We start from the raw sequence: 13,399 nt of genomic DNA, 5'->3' as shown, positions 1-13,399 counted from the left end.
TATACGATCTCCTTCTCATCACGGCGGAAGCAGAAGCAAACACAAGGAGCGCTCCGTGAATCAAGCGTAGATTTTCGATGCTCTGAACACGGATTCTAAAACGCACGAGTTCCACAGAGCTGAGGCCCGTGTTTGGATCCTTCGCCTCCTTCGCCTTGCAATAAACACCTCAGACGCTATGCCAAGGCTCCTCCGGTCGGTGTTCACAGATCTGTGACTCACCCAAGTGAGCCAGGGAACATGAAAAGATGTCGCTGGGGAGAAATATGCAGGCAGGGATGGGAGAGGTCAGCGCCTCCACCCGCGGGACAGACTCCCACAGCTTGTCCTAATAAACAACTTTCCAGGCCCTTTGAACTCTTCCTCGCATGGAGGGGAGGAACGTCCTGGACAGCCACCACATGGGCCCAGCTCCTCCGAGAGGGGAGTTACCAAGCTCAGGCAGGAAGCGGACCGTGGAGGCAGGCTGGCCCTGTGCTTGCGGTGGATGAGAGCCATCATTGAGCACCTGCTGTTTGCCCATCCCGTCCAGGAGGCTCGGGCTGGGGCTTGGGTAGGGGAGGCACTTGCCTTGTCCACGGTCACATGCCCCGGCCGTGGGGAGCAGCGATCAAAGCACCTGTGTCTCAGGACTCTGCTGTGACTGGGACACGACAGGGTCTTTCAATCGAGTTCCGACTCTGTGCATGGGGCTGGGGCTTCTAACTGTGTGTGCCGGCTGATGCTTGCTGTACCCAAGCCTGACCCTGCTGCCAAGGACCCCCACCCAGAGCCCAGCCTCAGGGTTTCCTCTGGAGCCCCTCCAGGCTGCAGGACACTCCCTGTGCCAGCCAGGGTCGTGCAAGTGCAAACTCCATGACATCTTGTCCCGCTAAGTCCCTTGTCGTCTGCCTCCCCGCCCCAGCACACACACACACACACACACACACACACAGTACCTGGCTCCTCTGTCCCTAGTTCCCAGGCTCTGAGGACCTGACAGTGATCCCAAAAGCCTGTTCTGCTTGCGGAGGGCTTGCCTCGTCCATGCTGTGCCCCGCATTTCATACCCATTGGCAGAGCCTCTCTCCCGACCCTGCTGCAAGGCGGGCCTGTTGCCTTCATTTCTCATACAGGACAGCGGAGTCCCGGGGAGGACAAGCAATCGCCAGAGCTCACACGGCTAGAAGTGGCAGAGCTGCTGTGCCTGGGCGTGGCGCGCCTCCAGCTGGGGGCCGCTTCACACACAGGACTCCTCCTCCTACCTTGTGGGAAGAGATGGACGAGGCCCCTGTGAGACACACACCCCAGAAGCCGGGCACAGACTAGTATGGATTCACAGGGACCAGGCAAGCGGCTTCCGAGAGTGGGAGCTGCCCTAGCGTGAGGTCGGCTGACGCACGGGAGTGGCTCCTGCGAACAAGCGCTGGCTGTGTGCCGAGTGCACCAGGCACACGGCTGTCAATCATGCTCAGACCCTCGGGAGAAGCAGACGATGGGCCTGAAACCAAAGAGGAGGCAGCTGGTGCCGAGAGGGCTCTGGCTGCCAGGACCACGCAGCACACTGGGGAATGTGGACGCAGGGATGGGGACAAAGCTGAGACGTGAGTGCAGCCAGCATGCTCGTGGCAGAGTGCATCGTCCACCACGAGCCACAAGGTCAGCACCTGGGGAAGGAGAGAGTGGGTATCCCTGAGCAGGGAAGAGCAGAGGCCTGGAGAAGTCCCATCAGGCTTCCAGGGGAGGGAGACCCTTCCAGTATGGAGGAGAGGGAGGCCCAGGAATGGTGGGCCTGTCACCCGGCTCCTCCCGCCCTCCCTGGTGACAGCCAAGGGAGGCCGAGGCTGGGTCTGACATCCAGCTGTTCCGGTTGCCCTGGACATAGACCGAGGAGACAGGGGTGCTGCTTAGAGCGGCCCGTGTCCTTTGGCGCCCCCTAGAGGAGCCCAGAGTTGCCCATAATCTCATGGTGGAGCCTCCATGGGGGTGCTGTATTCAACTCTGGCTCATGAGCCTGTCTTGTTCTGGAAGGGACATGTCTACCAGGCTGGTTCACGGGCTCACTTCCAAGATCAGGCTCTAGGCTCACCTCGCCTAAAACCGAGACATCTGTCAGCACGTCATCATGGTTTCATTAGCAGGGAGACAGGTGGGGATGAGTTTGCATCAGGAAACCAACAGGGTCTGCCAATGGTTCAGGATTGGGAGCCAGGGCAACAAGCTGCACGTGACAGAGCCTAAGAGGAGACAGCAAAGAATATTCACAGCGGGTTGTTGTTGAGCTGTAGTGTAGACGCTGGTGGTGGTGATGATGGTGATGGTGGAGATGAAGCTACAGAGCACTTCCTGCGTCTCACTCTCCATCCTCCCGTGCAATCTACACTGAGTCCACCCAGCACACCTATTGCGTTCCCAACAAGGGCACTGAAGTTTATCTCCATTTGCCAGCAGGTGGTGGAGCTGAAGTTGTGCCGGCACCACCCTGGTTATAATGTGCGCTGCCCCGAGTGGCACAAAGCCCTGGTGTTCTGGGATACAGCCGAGAACAAAATGCACAAGGCCCCTGCCCTCATGCAGCTACGTTCTAGTGGGGAGCTGGGAGAAAATCAAGAAAGCCATTAACCAATCACCCAATAAACAGGGAAGATATCAGACTGGTATGGGCTCAGACACCGGGACAAGTGGGTGGCAACAGGATTGGCTGGAGAGGCAGGCTGGTCTACAACCTGAACACGCCCAGTCCCGTCTGGTCTCAGAAGCTAAGCAGGGTCGGGCCTGGTTAGCACTTGGATGTGTTTATACAGAACGGCCGATGGCTGAGAGGAGAGATGGAGCAGCCATGGGAGACTCGGGGAGAGGGGCTGGTGTGTGGCACGTGGTTAAGCTGCCATGTGTGGTGCTGGCATCCTATACTGGAGCACCAGTCCACACCCTGCTCGCTCTGCCAACCATCCAGCTCCCTGCTAACACTCCAGGGAAGGCAGAGGAAGATGGCCCAGGTCCTTGGGCCCCTGCAACCCACGTGGGAGACTCAGATTGAGTTCTAGGCTCCTGGCTTCCACCTGGCCCAGCCCCAGCTGTTGTGGCCACTTGGGGAGTGAACAAGTACATAGAAGATCTCTGTGTGTGCGTGCATGTGTCTCTTACCTCTGTCACTCTGCCTTTCAAATAAAATAAATCTTTAAAAGAAAAATAAAAGAAGAAAGGCAATCTGGGAGACAGGGATTGCAGGTGGCATCACAACAAGGGCCCAGACTCCGGGATGTTTGCAGCATCTGAGGATCAGACACGCATGTTGACTGAAGCCTCACAGGGTGGGGGGGGGGGGTACCTGGAGGAGGCTGGCGAGGAACCCGGGTTTGCCCAAGTGACAGGAGGCTCAGTGGAGCGCGTTCAGCCCCCAAATGCATAATGTGATGACTGCTTCCCGAGTGTTGCCTTTGCACAGAACCGCCCTCTTCCTTGGCACATATGGCCGCTCCTGGTTCCATGAGCATCTACTTCATCTTCCCAGACTGCAGGTTCTGGAGGTGAGAACTGAACTCACTTCCCTTGGCACCTGCCTGTGAGCCTGCAAGGGTGATGCTAACCGCCCGAAGTATAAATATCAAAAGTTCCTGTCTCTCCCCCAGAGAGACCAGAGCACCCGACCCAGTTGCAAGAGGTTTCACACAGCACAGCAGACCTGGAGAAGGACACCCTTCTCCCTTGGAGATGTTTCTCCAAGGTTGGGAGTGGGGTGGGGGGAGGTCCTCTCCATCCCACCTCCCTCACAAGCTTGGGCACAGCCCTGGGTCTCATTAGGGGGAGGCTGTCAGATGAGCTCAGCTTCGGGCAGGTCGCTCCTCCAATGAGATCTGATAGGTAGCAGACGTGCGTGCTGGGGGTGACCTGGTGTGCAGCCACCCCTGCGCCCCCGCAAGGTGCTCTGCAGGGCTCAGCTCTGAATGCATGAAACATGAGGCCGTCCCCCATAATCAGAGCTGACTTATGGGAAAATTAAACACAGAAGGACCCGCCAGCTCCAGGGGAGCCTCGTGCGCCGCCTCCCTAGAGGCCCAGCCTGGCTCTGAACACCTCCAGGGAGAGAGGCTGACCCTGCTGTCAGGGCCGAGCCATGACCCTGGAGTGGCAGTTGCGCCCAGATGAGATGCTTGGATCCGCTGGAACCAGGGACTGATAACAAAGGAAGAATGAAAGGGTGGAGTCTCTGTGTCTGGAATCTTCTGAGTCCTCAAGGCTGGATGTCATTTATTTCTCCTAAGTACTGACTTGAAGTCTCATTAAGTTTTTCCAGGTGAGTCCGTTGCAAATTGCCTAACTCCTGAAGCCATTAGAAGGGAGTGCTGGGTCTGGCTGAGGACAGTTTGCGACCAAGACCAAGGTGGGGCAGGTCAGAGGGACCAGTGGCAATCGGGACCAGGGGAACCTGGGAAAGGGTTTCGAGGGGCTGACCTGTGGAGGGGACACTGAGCTGGGCCATGACTCGACCCCGCTGTCACCTGTGGAGGGCAAAGACAGGTCAAGCGTCCACTCTGGAGTCTCAGTGAGCTTGCACCTGGGGGCGGGCGGCAGGATGAGACTAAGCCAGAGGTCTTCTGTGTCCACCCTGATTTGTCCAGCGAGCCCTTTGAAGGCTGCGGTGGGCTCCCTTTCCACTTACAAAGACCCTTTCTCATTGGGATTTAAAGCATATGGCTGGCTAAGGCTGTCAGAATGCATCACAGAGATGGACCCAAACCAACCGCTGAGCACCACCCCCCCACCCCGTCCCGATCAAAGCAGAGGGGGGTGGGCGTCCCTGTGCCCATGGATGCTGGCGTGGAGCATGGGCAGGGCCCGCTGGGACTGCTGGCTGGCAGCCCTGCGAGCTGCAGGCCAGGGGCTCTGGCCACGAGCCATAGACCAGTTAGGCACCAGGATGCACCCAGTGCCCAGTGTCTGTGATGGGATCAGTGACTGCTCTGGTCCAAATCCTGAACACAGCAGCTCGAGCCAGGCCAAGGAATCAGTCTCCTGTCCTGGCTGGCAGGGCAGGATGGAGTGAGGCCGTAGGCAAGAGCACCGTGCCCTGCAGGGCTGGTGTAGGCGATTGAGCAGCACAGATGCCTACGCCCAGGAGGTGGGTGAAGGAGCGGAGGAGACAGGAGAAGCCCTCTCTTGGAAGCCAACTCTGATGACGGCAGCTCCTTGCTTGAGCACCAGCTGTATGCCTGACCTCGTCCAATCCCAGCAAGCCTCGGTTGGGCCTGCTAACATCACCAGATGACACAGCAGGTGCACAGAGGTGGAGTGTTTTACGTGACTTCACACAGGGGGCTTCTGGCAGAGTGTGAGTTTGAACCGCATCTGTAGGAGCCCGAAGCTGGCGTCCCTAATCCCTGAGCATGCCATGGCTCAGAGATCAGACTGGGTACGATTCCTACTCAGAGAGGGGAGGTGGGAGTTGGGGTTCAGGGCTCCTCAGTGGGGGGCCGTCTCAGAGGATTGTGCCTGGGAGCTGTGCTGAGCAGCTTCACACCCAGAGAAAGATTAAAAGAGGGGTGGAGGCAGATCCGTCAGGTGAAGGGTCTCCTCCTGACCACCCACGCTCGACTCAGAGCCACCCCGTATGGCCTCACTGGCAGCCCTGGCTGTGTTTGGGGACGCAGACTTAGTTCCTGGGTGCTGTCTATGCCTCTGCTCCTGCCCAGGGCCCACACCTCAGAAGTCTCAGTGGTGGCCTGGGCTCTGGGACTGGCAGGTCTTCCATCTCAGTCCCCACTGGTCGCTGGCCACAGAGCAGATGCCCTGGATCAAAGCTCCGCCCTTTAAGAGCTGTCTTCCCTGGGCGATTGGCTTTGCAGGGCTATTGTGCCCTGCTATGCTGTTCTATGACTCTCTGGTGCCAGGAGGGGCGCCAAGGGGGCCTGCAGGGCTGCAGGGGAGGAGGCTCTGCTCCCTCAGGTCTGTCTCCCCTAACCTCCAGGGCCCTGAGGCCCAGCTCAGTGTCCCCCGTGCTCCCAGAGCCACCTCTTGCATCCTCGCAGACGTCACTCAGAGGCAAGGGTCTCGACCAGTCAGGCCTCCATCTTGGTGAGTCCAGGCTCTCATCTGTGGTCCAGCGCCGGGGTGCCTGGAAGTGACTCTTCATGCCTCTTGTCTCTTTTCTCTGTGCAAATCAGCTGCCTATTTTTAGAAACTGGATTGCTTTCTTGTTATGGGATCCTAAGAGCGTTTTAATCGTATCCCTGCTGCTCCTGCCTTCGTGATCCCTGGTTAGCAGTGCCTCCGTAGGGAGAGGACGCATGTGAAGGTGTCTTGGACCAGACCTGGCACCCAGCGAGGACTTGGTCAGGACTCTGAGGGGGTCGCTGTCTGTGGCCCTCACAGCAGCCCCTGGTGTCCGTCTGAAGCCGGGGGTAGAAGCAGGGCTCTCTCCCGGCTCCTCTTGTCTGACACAGAGGTGGTTTCTCCAGCCAGGCCATTCTGCAAGAACTGATGGCATGGGACAGGAGAGAGACTGGGGTCTGCATCTCCCTGCCTCCCAGTGGGGCAGGGGGAGGGACACAGATGCTTCCCACACAGCCTGAAGCTCATGCTTTAGATGGGCCTCAGTGACCAATTCCAAATCTCTCATCTTCAAAATGCACCACTAGCAAATGAAGAGACGCACCATAAACTGAAATAACCTAATAATAAATGTACAAACAACTAAAAAAATGGGCTAAAGACTCGAAGGAAGACTTTGCAAATGAAGACACTGGAAAGGCCCAGAGGCTCAGAAGCGCGTGCCGAATTCCACTGGTCAGAGGGAAATCCAGATGAAACCACAGCGAGCTATCACTACCCACCCCGTCCAGGAGCTGGCTAAGTTTAAAAGCACTGAAGACAGCAAGTGTTGGCGGGGAGGTGGTGCAACTGGAACCCGCAGATTTGCAGCCATTTCAGAAGAAGGTTTGCAGCTTCTTCCAAAGTTAGAAGTTCATGGAAAATGGAATTAACAGTTGTTTGTTCTGGTGAAAAAAATCTTGCAAACCATGTGCCTTTTCTCATGATACACATTTCCCATGATCTCTTTGAAGATCCCACAATGTATGATTGTAAAAACTTTTTGCACCAAAATAAATCTATCTTTTAATTCCACTTTCCAAGAACTTGTTGAAGTACCCTTATCCAATATAGCCCAGAAATCCAACTCAGAGATAGTTAGCTGAGAAAAATAGAAGTAAATCCTTATATAGTGTTGCAAGCATGTGTTCACAAACACATTTTATTCACAATAGCAAAAAAACTAAAAAACGGCCCAAATGCCCTTCAATGTTTAAAGGGATAAGTTGTGACATATGAACACAAGAGGATACCAACCTGGCAATGACATCAGCGGAGAGCTGGCATACACAGTAACGTGGATGAACCTCCAAATCAGGGGGAGGATAGAAACTCAGTCCATGGATAGAAATCTCTAGCAAAGACAGAGGAACGTGTAATGAGGACCTCGGTCAGTGGCTGCTGCTGAGAACCGAGGTCAGGGTGTTGTGCAGAGTGGGCAGGGCTCAGATGACCTTAGAGGGAGGGAACGCTCTCTGTGCCGATGGTGGCGATGCCCACGTGGGTGCACACACAGAGTGTGCTTGGCATGGGCACACTTTGGTGGCAGTTACCCCTCAATCAGGTTGACTTCAGACGTGTCACCCAGACATGAAGCAGAGTGTGTCTTCACACTCTGTGGTGTATGAGGCAGGGAGACATCTGCAGGGGGAGCCCCGAAATGGAGCCCCGTTTGCATGAAATCTGGAGTCCTGCTGAGCTTGGTGCTCTGTAGCCCCTCGCTGCCCCCATCCTGCTCTGTGTCCAGGAGTCTGACTGGGGGACCTGCGTGGATGGCCCCCCTGCCCACTATCTTGCTGTGGGATTGAAGCATGCAAGGGAGCAGCAGGACCCCAGTCTCTTTCCTTGGTTCCTCAAGGACTAATTTTTTTTTAAATTGCACCTCTACGTGGCCAGGGGTGCTTCCCAGCTGCTATGCTGCCTCTAACCATGACCACGGGCCCGGCCATTATTTAGTAGCCACTGCTGTGCCTTGGACGCTAGCTTGGCCATTTTACCCAGAGACACGGGCATCTACTCGCCTCCTCTGTGATCCTTTTGGGGGTGTGTGTGATAACGATTTGGAGGATATACTTGAAATGACCAGAACCCTAGAATCCTCCGGCGAGCCTCTCCCTTTTGCTCCCAGATCAGGGTGTCTGAAGATGCACACCGTGACATTTGGGAAGGCTGGGGCTGTCCTGGGCACTGTGGGATCCCTGACCTGGAGCACCTGGGACACACCAGCGGTGTCTTCCAGGCCCTAACTCCTGCTGTCACAAACATGTCCCCAGACATTGTCAGATATCACCGGGGCACAACCCCCTCCCGAGTTGAAGGCCTCTGTCCCAGAGGAAGCTGGCACTTTGTCCTGGAGCTAAGCCAGACATGACCCACCTGGCGCTGACTCTTAGGGCTGCAGCCCCGTGTGTGCCCCAGAGCGGCGCAGCTTTGGTTGGCCTCCTACAGCTACACAGACACGGAACCCCAGGGCTCCACCTCCTCCGTGCCTGGCTTCTCTCACTCAGCACTGTGCTGGTGTCGCCCAAGCCTTGCGTTTGCCTGTGCACCTGCCCCCGCGTATCCACTCACAGCCCAGGGCTGCTGAGGGCCTTGGGGACTCTTCCCACTGTGGGGCTCCCGTGAGCCATGCTGCTGGGACTGTCCCTGTACCTGAGTTCCTGGGGGTGGCATTTCCGGGTGCTGGGGAGTGGGCCTCTCCGGTGGTGTTTCGGGTAGTTGTACTGAACTGGCCTCTCACGGCAGGGTGTGACATTCCAATGGCAGCACCTGCAGGGACCAGCTTTCGTATGTTTGCTTGCTTGGTGCGATGCACATCTTACATTATTACTGTAGATTTTAGATTAGCATGTGTACGTTCTGTATTTCTGTCAGTGCTGTCTTTCATCCGCACCCTGTCGGGAGCCTGCCCCCTGCGCTGTCCTGAATACCCCCAGCCCTCTCCATCCCAGATCTTCCCCTCTGTCTTTATCTCTCCCTCTGGTCTGAAGGCCCTGCGGAAACAAGGTTTGCCCTTCCCCCACCCCATGTGTCCCATGCAGCAGAAGTTGGGTTGGATGACAGGATGAACGATTCAGGCTGCAGCCCAACAGGGCTCAGGGATGGGCCCGGGGCTCCTGGGGAGGCAGGGCAGAGGCCCCTGTTTCTTCAGCCTTGTCTGGAAGGCCATGGCCGGGGACAGGAGGGTAGGGGCCGTTGGTGTGAGCGTGTCTATTTCTCTGCCATATTTCACCAGCAGTCGCACTGACAGGGTTCCCATCATTTCCAGAGAGGGTTGGAGAGGGGCAGGTGGGAAGGCCCTAGGAAAGCAGCACCTGGCAAAGCCAGTAGCCTGGAGTGCCAGGGACAGTGGCAACAGGTGGGGAGGCAGTGGGAGGGAGCACCTTCCCCTCAACCAGAACACGTGGTGACTGCCTTCAGGCCACCAGCAAGGCAGGGGAGCGGTTGAAAGGTGGTGGTGGAGACTAGCAGGTGCACCTACTCAGTGCCACTGTGTGCAGGCCCCTAGTAGGTGCTTAACTAGCATCATCTCACACCCCCCCCCACACACACACACAAGCACACACCTTTTGAGATGGGCTGACTTCATTCCGTGGTTGGGATGTTGACCCTGAGCTCAGAGCAGTCCTTCCAAGGCCACCAGCTTCTACGGCACAGCACACATGGTAGCACAGCTATTAACTGGACCCGTGAGCCACCCCCACTGTCCCATGCCACCCCTTGAAGCCCACACAGTCTCAGACAACCACATGGACAACAGTGTGTGTGTGTGTGTGTGCACTGAATTGCATCTCCCTAAATTCTATGTTGAAGCCCTAACTCCCAACGTGATTAGAGCTGGAGACAGGGCCTTTCAAAGGTGACTGAGGTTAGAAAAGGGTGAGGCCCTGATCTGGCAGGACCATGGCCTCGTAAGAAGGGGAGGAGAGCAAGATCTGTTTCTGACCACGCACCTGCCCCAGAGAAAGGCTCTGGGAGCGCGGAGAATAGGAGGGACCCCCCTCCTAGCCGCCATGCTTACCCCTTGACCACCAGCGCCCAGCCTCCGGAGCTGTGAGGAGAGTCCTCCCTGCTGTTTAAGTCGCCCAGTTTTGTCCTGGCAGCTCAAGCTAAGGTGGAGGGGTGAGAAAAGCCAAAATAACGTTAGCGGCCTCCAAGAACCCAAGAGTGCCTCCCGGGGACCCTGGGGATTGGGATGGGGGAGGAGCAGACACTGAGAGCCAGAGGGGGCGGGGGCAGGGGTGTGAGGGGCAGGGGAGCTATGTAGAAGGAAGAGATGTGGCGGGGTGGGCAGCACTGGGAAACAGCGGGCACCTGCAACGCCAGCAGCCCATATGAGCACCAGTTTGAGTCCAGGCTGCTCCACCTGACCCAGCTCCCTGCTACGGCCCCTGGGAAAGCAGTGGAAGATGCTCTGAGTGCTTGGGGCCCTGCACCCATGTGGGAGGCCTGGATGGGGTTCCAGGCTCCTGACTTCAGCCTGGCCTAGCTCTGGCCGTTGCGGCTATTTGGGGAGTGAACCAGCAGGTGCAATATATTCATTCTCTCTCTCTCTCTCTCTCTCTCTCTCCCTCCCTCCCTCCCTCCCTCCCCACACTCCACCTCCACCTTTCAAATAAATAAATCTTTAAAAGAGAAATGAAGACATCTCACTGGGGCGGGGCAGAGATGGAACAGGTGTTGGGGGCGGGTTGAAGGGAAGGATCATTTGGGTCGCTGTCATTCTTGATCTCCATCTTTCCAGAGTACCTTCCACACCGTATGTGCAAAGCACTCTCAGGGCTGAAGCCCCTCCACCCATGCTACTCTCCATCTAGTCTCCTGGAAGATGACCTGATTCCAGGTAAGCGTTGAATACAGTTTTTGGTATGCGCCAGATACTGCATGGGCTATGCCTACACTGAACAGTCTGAGGCTGTCTGAAATTCACGCTCATCGAGGCCCCCCTGTGTTTTCACTTGCTAAACCAGGCAACCCTAAACAGGAGCTCTGTGCTGCTCCCATCCACATTGTCCTGGAAAAGTTGTGAGTGGCTCCCCCATGGGTGCTGGGTCAGCCTGGGGCATGGCTGGCACCGGGGTCCAGGCACCCTAGTTCCAAGCCCTGACCCTTGCCACTCTGCACAGCTGCCAGCCCTGGGAGTGAATAGCCGAGCAGAGCTGCAAGCTGACATGTAGGGGCGTGTGTGCAACCACAACTGAGCCTGTGGGGAGCTGCCCTAGCCCCACATCCAAGTCCTCCTCCCAGAGGGCTCCAGCCACAGCCTCCAGGTCGGCTCTTAGCTTTGTGTCGTAGACTCCCTTGGCGCTGGGGACTGAGGTTCGCCAGCTAGGCGTTGAGACTGGGTTGCTTCTTTTTCCCACTGCAGGTGGGGATGATGCCACCATCAGGAAATAGCACACGGCCCTTTCCCCACTCTTTCACATCTGCCTGCTGATCCTCATGGCCACCCTGTCTACTGCTGTCCCCATACTGCAGATGGGAACACTGACGTGAAAAGCACTGGGCGTACAACCATCCAGGCAGCACAGAAGGGAGCTGGCTTCTCGGTCTTTTCTGTCTCAAGGACCAGGTTGTCACCTGGAGAGAGAAAAAAAAAATCACGTGGCATGTGAGGCTGCTCCTGGGTCTCAGGACAGAACCCTTGCTGGGCCAGAACCCAGCAAACCAACACTGTCCCTGTCTCAGGCCCTGCCTTCTTCCTCTGCCTTCCCCCTGCAGGAGGAAGGCTCTGAATGCATGGAAATAAACCAAAGAGCGAGCCCCATAGCCGCGCGCAGCCCCAGCTAGCTCCTCGCCCTTCTTCTGCCGCTAGGGCTCAGGGACCGTTTCATCAACCACTGCCATCAACAACAACCCCTGTAAATGCTGGCATTCCTGAAAGGTTGCCCGAGGTCTCTGGCCAACAACCAAGCTCTCCCGGCCCTCAATTCCCAGATGCAGAGACAAGGTCGCCCCACACAGAGGGCAGGAGGCTGGGCTGGCGCGCACATCCGTCTTCTGGGTGCCGGAGGAGCCATGCCGTGTCTATCACATGTCTCACGCTGGACTGGGTCTGTGCACCTGCCGTGGTCCCCGGGCTCAGCTTCCTTCCTGACATAGCTCGGCTGCACCCCGGACTGGGCTGCCTGCCTCGCTGGGGAGCAGAGGTGAAGTTCAGGAACGCTCTCATGGTGTCAATGGGTGCACGAACGGCAGCGCATCACTGGTCCGGTGCTCCCCAGCGCCCGGCCTCTGGAGACTGAGACAGGGTGAGCAGCAGCGGCCTTCACACTCCTCGCAGTGGCCGGAAGTCCAAGGGGGAACAGCGCTCTACAATGACAGGGTGACATGCACAGTGACACAGGAGCCTCCGGCCACCTCCTCACCTCATCCATCTCACCCTTGGGGTCCCTCCAGGGGCTGCCCCTTCTTGGAGACCCCAAGGCCACAGTGCCAGGTTCAGATTCAGCATCCAGGCACTGAACACCCCTCTGCCCAGCCCCACAGCCGGCCGGCAGCCTGCACCTTGCAACCACTGCGCCCACGGGTGCCCCACTCCCTCCCAGCCCCTCCCTCCTGACCACTGGGCTCCCGGCCCGCGCCTGCCTTCCGCGGTGCCCTTTGGAAGGCGTCTCAGCACGCTCTACAGGTGCCCGGAGCCCGCCTACAGGCAACGCGGCCCCAAGGCACGCACAGGGGTGCCTCCTGTAGGGACCACGCTCCCCACATCGCCTAGGAGCCTGGCAGAAACTCCCTCCGCAGTGCTGAAGTTAATCGCAGGTTCTGGCCGGCTGAGTTCGCCCTCCATAGTTCGCCCTGAGAGGTCCTGGGCCAAGCCGTGCGCACAGGTAGGGTGGCCAAGCGCCGGGTGGGAGAGAAACGGCATTCAGATCCTAAACAGACGCTCGGCCACTCCCCTGAGCCCAGCGTGCAGAGATGTATTCCCAAGCTGCTAGCTTTATCTGTGCGTGCCCCAATGTGGGCTTTGGGCATGGGGCGGTGGCGGCGTCGGGAGGTCTCTACCGCCACGCCACCCTCTTTCCCATAACTGGGAGCTTCCGTCTGCTCCCAGCGCCCCCCACCCCCAGCCCGGGGCGGGAAGGAGGGCGTTTAGAGAAGGTAGCACGAAACTGCCTGCAAAGCCACGAAAGGCTCTGTGTGAGCCCGCACTGGCCTGCCTGCCCCGAGGCTGAGCCGCGGACAGGATGCTCGGCGCCCCCAGGGTCCCCGGCTCCACCGCGGTCCCACAGCGCCACCTCGCGCCGCGCCGGGAGAACACGCGTCGCGCGCCCCGCGGAGGAGGGCACTGTCCCGGGGCGCGGGCTGCCCCGGCTTGTCAGCCCGACCA

Source organism: Oryctolagus cuniculus, chromosome 4 (assembly GCF_051225735.1).
Source record: "Oryctolagus cuniculus isolate XC-2025 breed Fujian yellow rabbit chromosome 4, ASM5122573v1, whole genome shotgun sequence".
Taxonomy (NCBI): Eukaryota; Metazoa; Chordata; class Mammalia; order Lagomorpha; family Leporidae; genus Oryctolagus; species Oryctolagus cuniculus.
Note: the sequence above shows the minus strand (reverse complement) of the source record.